The sequence below is a fragment of the Camellia sinensis genome, chromosome 9 (assembly GCF_055761805.1).
Source record: "Camellia sinensis isolate YWXY chromosome 9, ASM5576180v1, whole genome shotgun sequence".
Classification (NCBI taxonomy): Eukaryota; Viridiplantae; Streptophyta; class Magnoliopsida; order Ericales; family Theaceae; genus Camellia; species Camellia sinensis.
This window is the reverse complement of record NC_138969.1, coordinates 45,027,179-45,034,943: the sequence shown is the minus strand read 5'-3', so window position 1 is coordinate 45,034,943 and position 7,765 is coordinate 45,027,179.

Sequence of the window (7,765 nt, the reverse complement as noted above, 5' to 3'; positions counted from 1 at the left end):
TTTAAATTCAAGAAAGGTAGAAACAACACACTGAACAAAAAGCAAAACTCAGGGTCAACCACCAGCTCTAGTCAGGGAAGTGGTTCCATATCGCCCTGCTCCGAATGTGGTAAGAAACACAAAGGGGTTTTTTATAAATTATCCAGTGCTTGTTACAGGTGTGGCAAGGTGGGCCACATAGTAAAAAATTGCCCCTCTGCTCCTCAGGGCAATAGTAAAGCTGCAGCCCGCGGCGCAGCATCAACTACTCCACCAAAACCAAACCCCAAAGCTACTGGGAAGGAGCCTATGAGGCAAGGCCGAGTGTTCGCACTCGTACCGGGAGACGTACAAAATACCGAGACCGTCGTGTCAGGTATCCTTTCTATTTGTACCCAAAGTGCGTATGTACTGATTGATTCGAGGTCTACACATTCATAGGTATCGCATGCTTTTTGCAAAAATTGAATAGACCATTAGAACCCATGAATTATCTGTTAGCTGTATCTTTACCTATTAGGGGATCTATGACTTGTGTTTATATGTACCCTGCATGTGAAATTATTGTTGGGGATGTGCATCTGTATATTGATTTACTGTCATTGAACATTGACCATTTTGATGTAATATTGAGGATGGACTGGTTAACGAAGTATCATGCTACCATAGACTGTGTAACGAAACAAGTAGTTTTCCGTCCACCCGGACTGCCCGAATTTGTGTTTAACAGAGTAGGAGTAGTACCCCCCCCGGTATCTGATTTCCTCCATGAAAGCCTTTAAATTGATTAGAAAGGGGTGTAAAGGGTATTTCTGTTCTATATTGACCGTACCTACTGATGATAATACTGATGTAAACAATGTTCTTATAGTCAGAGAATTCCCAAATGTTTTTCCAGATGATCTGCCAGGGGATTTGATTGATAGGGAGATTGAGTTCACCGTTGATGTAATTCCGGGTACACAGCCAGTATCTAAAGCTCCTTACCGAATGGCTCCGACTGAACTGAAAGAATTGAAAGTGCAACTGCAAGAACTGTTAGATAAGAAGTTCATCAGGCCCAGTACTTCACCATGGGGCGTACTTGTCTTGTTTGTGAAAAAGAAAGACGGCTCACTGAGATTTTGTATTCACTACCGCGAACTGAACAAGGTAATTGTGAAAATAAATATCCATTGCCGCGTATTGATGACTTATTTGATCAGTTACAGGGTGCTCAAGTGTTCTCTAAGATTGATCTCAGATCCGGATATCATCAGCTGAAAATTAAACCAGAGGATATTGACAAAACTGTTTTTCGAACGAGATATGGACATTACGAATTCCTAGTTATGCCTTTCGGAGTTACCAATGCACCTGCTGCATTTATGGACCTTATGAACAGAATTTTTAAACCATTCCTCGATGACTTTATTGTTGTATTTATATACGACATTCTGATTTATTCTAAAAGTAGAGAAGAACATGAACATCATCTAAGACTTGCCTTACAGACCTTAAGAGAACAGAAACTGTATGCTAAACTGTCTAAATGTGAATTTTGGCTTGATCATGTTATGTTTTGGGGACATGTTATTAGCAAGGATGGAATTTCAGTTGACCCGCAGAAAGTTGAGGCAGTAGTAAATTGGCCTAGACCTACAAATGTTACAGAAGTCCGAAACTTTTTGGGATTAGCCAGGTATTACAGAAGATTTGTCAAAGACTTCTCCAAAATTGCCTTACCATTGACTCAACTAACACAAAAAGGGATATCATTTGACTGGACTGACCAAAGAGAATTAGCATTCCAAGAGTTGAAAACTCGTCTTGTGACTGCACCGATTCTTACCCTACCTTCAGGTACGAATGGTTTTACCATTTTTAGTGATGCTTCTTATAAGGGTTTGGGATGTGTTTTAATGCAGAATGGGAGAGTTATTGCCTATACTTCCCGACAACTAAGACCGCATGAAAAGAACTACCCGACCCATGACGTAGAACTTGCTGCAGTAGTGTTCGCACTGAAAATCTGGCGTTACTACCTTTATGGGGCGACATACGAAGTATATACCGACCACAAGAGTTTGAAATATTTCTTCACACAGAAAGAAGTGAACATGAGACAGCAGAGATGGCTAGAATTGATTAAAGACTATGACCTACAGATTTTGTACCATCCGGGGAAAGCCAACACCGTTGCCGATGCATTGAGTCGGAAATCGATTGGGAACTTAGCTTGTTTACTCACCGGACAGAAGGAGTTGCTATGTGACCTTGAGAAATTTGAAATTGAGATTATTTTGCGAGAACCAGGTGGAACAATAGCTGCTATTTCTGCTCAACCGGCACTGATTGAAGAGATTAAAGAGAGGCAACAACAGGATGACTTCTTGAAGAAGATCATCGATGAACTAGAATCCAAACCGAGGCCGGATTTCAAATTTGAGAATAATGTGTTGAAATTCCAGGGAAGATTATGTATACCGAATGACTCTGAACTGAAAAGAAGAGTTTTGCAAGAAGGCCATAATTCGAAACTGTCTATCCACCCAAGAAATACGAAAATGTATCAAGACTTGAAACTGAATTTCTGGTGGCCGGGAATGAAGAAAGAGATTGCTGATTTTGTATCAAAGTGTCTTTATTGCCAACAAGTCAAAGCGGAACATCAACGACCTACAGGCTTACTGCAACCCTTACCGATACCGGAGTGGAAATGGAAACATATTACTATGGATTTCATTGTTGGTTTACCTCGCTCCAGTAAAGGTATGGACTCAATTTGGGTTATTGTTGATAGACTGACTAAATCTGCTCACTTCTTATCTGTCAAAATAATTTATAATGCGGGCAAATTGGCTGTAATCTATATTGATGAAATTGTTAGACTGCATGGAGTGCCTGTGTCCATTGTTTCTGATAGGGACTCGAAGTTTACATCGAGATTTTCGCAAAGCCTATAGACTGCATTAGGCACTGAACTGAGACTGAGTAGTGCATACCATCCTCAGACAGATGGCCAATCAGAAAGGACCATCCAGACTCTGGAGGATTTACTGAGAATGTGTGTCCTTGATTTTCAGGGAAATTGAGAAAGCCATTTGCCATTGGTTGAATTCGCCTACAACAACAGTTGTCACTCAAGTATTGATATGGCGCCTTTCGAGGAATTGTCTGGCAGAAAATGTAGAACTCCGATTTACTGGGCAGAAGTTGGAGATAGGCCTTTGCTTGGACCCGAGATTGTCTATGAAACTACAGAAAAAGTAAAATTGATCCAACAGAGACTAAAAACCGCACAGAGCCGACAGAAAAGTTATGCAGATATCAGAAGGCGAGACAGAGAGTATGAAGTAGGTGATCACGTTTTTGTGAAAGTGACACCAATGAAAGGCCAGACTCGTTTTGGAGTCAAGGGTAAGTTAGCGCCGAGATACGTCAGACCGTATGAGATTATTGAGAAAATCAATCTGGTGGCGTATCAAGCAGCGCTTTCTCCTGAAATGGAGCATATGCACAACGTGTTCCATATTTCTATGTTGAGGGACTACCTCCGGGATCCTTTTCATGTGATAGAGCCGACCCGTGTAGTGTTAAGCGATGACTACACTTACGAGGAACGACCTGTTCAGATTGTAAACAGACGGATCAAGAAGTTGAGAAACAAAGAGATTCCGTTAGTGAAAGTTGACTGGCAGAACCATGGTGGCGTGTATGCCACTTGGGAAAGGGAAGATAACAGGGCCAAGTGATATCCTGACTTGTTTCCACTGAATCCTATTTTCTTCCAGAATGAAGGTAATTCGAGTTTGGAAGACTAAATTCTTTTTAAGGAGGGGAGACTGTAATAACCCTCACCACTGATTGTTGATAACCCTACTGATTACTGCTAAACTAAGACTGATTATGATAATTGACTGAATTAACTGAAATCATTAAGCTGATTGATTGATTGTACTAGTTTGAATGAATATTTATCTATTGACTGTTAAACTATCTGTTCATGTTTTATGCTTTAAACTACAAATTGAAAGTCGTATCGGCTGCCGAATCTGAAATTGATTAGTGATATGAGTTAATCATAATTTATGTGATTTTATGGTATATTTATTTGAAATGTGATTTGGTATGGTTAAATTAGATCAAATATTGATAAAATGCACCACTTGGACTTAGTTACTATCTTGCCACTTAGTGGCCCATCACATAGAACATTTGGAGCCTTTGATACACATCATTCTTGTTCGTCTTAGAGAGGGGCCAAACCGTAAGAGATAAGTGAGAGAGGGAGAACTTGGCTTCAATTGAGAATTGGCTAGAGAACTTGAAGAAATTGTAGAGGATTTGCGCAAATTAAGTTTTTACACTTGAATACAAGACTTAAGGTAGAGTAATTACCTTCTTGATTGTGTATTTGAGTTGATTCTTGCATGGTTCATGAGCCTCTAGTGATTTAAGCCTAGAATTGGTCCTTGTATGTTGAATTGAAGCTCATTCCATGCATGCATGCTTATATCCTAGCATTTTGAGATTGACTACATGGAATTTGATACATGCATGTTCATATTATTGGTATAGTCCATGATTTCATCATGTTTTGGAAAGAATTGGCTCAATTGAGCTAGCTTTTGAAGCTTTGAAGTTGTTGAATTCATGCATGTTACACATTCATCATGTTCTTGAAATGTTGGTTGAAATTGGGTTTAATTCCCTCATCTTTGGACCTTGATTTTACAAATTAAGCTTTGAATCATGTCATACTATGTATTTACAAGTGTCTTCCAGGAAATGGGCCCAAAGGAATCGAATTTGTTACATTTGAAGTTGAATTTGAGCTTGAGATTCAAATCTGGGAATTCCAGATTTTGAACTCACGCTCGAGCGGGGTGACTGGCGCTCGAGCATGAAATTCGTGCTCCCAGCACTTTGCACTGTTTTACAGTCCACTTGAGCGGGGTATTGGACGCTCGAGCGAGGACTTGTGTCACACGCTCGAGCGGGTGTCGAGCACCCAATCGAGTGTGATTTTCACACATCCAGTACTTTTTCAGTATGCTCGAGCGTGAAAGTTTATGCTCGAGCGGAGTCTTTTGTTTGCATGTCCGCTCGAGCGGGGAATCCCACACTCGAGCGAGACCCCTGTTTTCTGAAAATTCTGAAAATGTTTTTAAAGTGCATCTTTGCATCCTCATTCCATTCTAGGTATTCCTAGGCCTAGTTTAAGGTATCTTAATGAGGATATAGATGTAGAACCACACCGAGGCAAATTAGGGATTAAGTTACTATTTTCCCAACTGTATAGCTTAGTGTGTGTTCACTCTGTAACTGTGTAGGGTTGGCATTTGAGGACGCGCTCTAGCTTAACTGTAGCCCAGAACTCTGTGAGTAACAACTGTGTAAAGATATGTTCAAATATGATTATCTTCTGAACAATTGAACTGTACTGTTTTCTGAAACGATACTGTTACTGAATGAATGATGTCCTAATTGTGAACTGTATTGCGGCATCCTTAGCAACCTACTATTACTGTGTTGTACTGCTACTGTCACAGAGATCTCTGTCGGTTCCCACGTTGGAACCACTACTGTTTACTGATATGATAACCATCAACTGACTGTTCGGTCTGATAAGACCTATTGTACTGTTTTGCTACTGAATGTACCACATATGACTGTAATGACTGAATGACTGTTATACTGAATCTATTGACTATTTTCAATACTGTAAGGACATTCATTCTTAACCTCTTTACGCATTATGTTATTCACTGGGTTTTAGTTCACTGTTCATATATATATGTAGGTGTACAGGCACCGGACTGTTGCTAGAAGCGTCGGGGTAAACTCCAGTTTTGTTAAGCCCACCACTATGCCTCACTGCGAGGTTCTGAGCCTGTCAAGCCAGGGCTTTTGGGGTGTTTTAGTTTTTTCCCTTTTTGTATCTGTTATGTAACTACTGCTTAAACTGAATGTTTTTGTACTGTACTGTTTAATAGGGATTAAGTCCCTGTCCTGAATGATTGTATACATTGTACATATTGTCTTAGTACTGATTGTATATAGATATATATGAAAAGTCTTTTTGCATACAGACTGTCACAGCTCATTGGACATTGTCTATTTACTGTTTTGGTTTCCGCCATGCCCCTGTACTCTGTATTATTGTCTAACTGTTAAGCAGGCCTTCGGTAATCTTGGATTATTGGCCGGTTACGGTACTAAACCCATAGGGGCGGGTTTGGGTCGTGACAATAATCAACCCAGTCAACAGGAGTAAAATATCTCGGTTGAAATCTCAAAGTTGAGCAAAACATAAACTCATTCAACTGGAGTAGACATCTCGGTTGAGAATCTCAAAGTTGAGCAAAACATCAACTCATTCAACTGGAGTAAACATCTCGGTTGAGAATCTCAAAGTTGAGCAAGACACCAACTTATTCAATCGAAGTAAAACATCTCGGTTGAGAATCTCACAGTTGAGCAAAACATCAACTCGTTCAACCGGAGTAAAACATCTCAGTTTTAATTTCAAAGTTAAGCAAAACATCAACTCGTTCAACCAGAGTAAAACATCTCGGTTTAAATCTCAAAGTTGAGCAAAACACCAACTCTTTCAACCGGAATAAAACATCTCAGTTGAAATCTTAAAGTTGGGCAAAACATCAACTCTTTTAATCGGAGTAAAACATCTCAATTATAATTTCAAAGTTGAGCAAAACATCAACTCTTTTAACCGGAATAAAACATCTCGGTTGAAATCTCAGAGTTGAGCAAAACACCAACTCTTTCAACTGGAGTAAAACATCTCGGTTGAGAATCTCAAAATTTAAAAAGCAACAATCAGAATGCTAAGGCAAAAATGAGACACTTCTATATATTGACAAAAAGAATATTACATTCTGAAGTGTAAGGCAAAAAATTCATTTGCACAAAAAGAAAACAAAAGCTAAAAATAGTACAATTTAAGGTTGGCCGTATTCTATGGCCGGGGTATTCCTCTTCCCTCCAGGTCCTCCAAGTGGTATGCCCTCTTGCCCGCCAGACCGGTGATCTTGTAGGGTCCTTCCCAGTTTGCCCCTAGTTTGCCTTCACCCGGCACCAGGGTATTGCCTATGACCTTCCTCAAGACCCAGTCACCCACTTTGAACGGTCTGGGGTGCACCGTTTTGTTGTATTTTCTTGAAAGCTCTTGTTGGTAGGTGGCCACATGGATGAGAGCCTTTTTCCCGGCATTCTTCCACTAGGTCCAATTCCAGGGCAATGGCTTCAGCGTTCAGCTCGGGCTCAAAACTTTCACTTCTGATGGTGGGCATACCAACTTCCAAAAGGATGACCGCCTCCATGCCATATGCCAAGGCAAAAGGAGTTTCCCCGGTTGATCGGCGCCGAGTCGTTCGGTATGCCCGAAGAACACTTGGGAGTTCCTCGGGCCATTTGCCTTTGGCTTTCGCAAGCATTTTCTTCAACCCATCAAGAATGGTCTTGTTTGATGCTTCTGCTTGACCATTAGACTGCGGGTAAGCCGAGGTTGAATTATAGAATTCAATCTTCAAGTCTTCACAAAATCCTCTGAATAGGTGGCCGTCAAATTGGGTGCCGTTATCCGAGATCAGAATTTTGGGGACGCCAAACCGCGTTACCACATTCTGCCAGACAAACTGTTTGACGTCTTTCTTCTTAATTGTCGCCAAAGGCTCAGCTTCAACCCATTTGGTGAAGTAGTCTGTGGTCGCGATGAAGAACTTCCGGTTGCCTGGCGCCGTTGGGAATGGCCCCACTATATCTAGCCCCCACATCGCAAAGG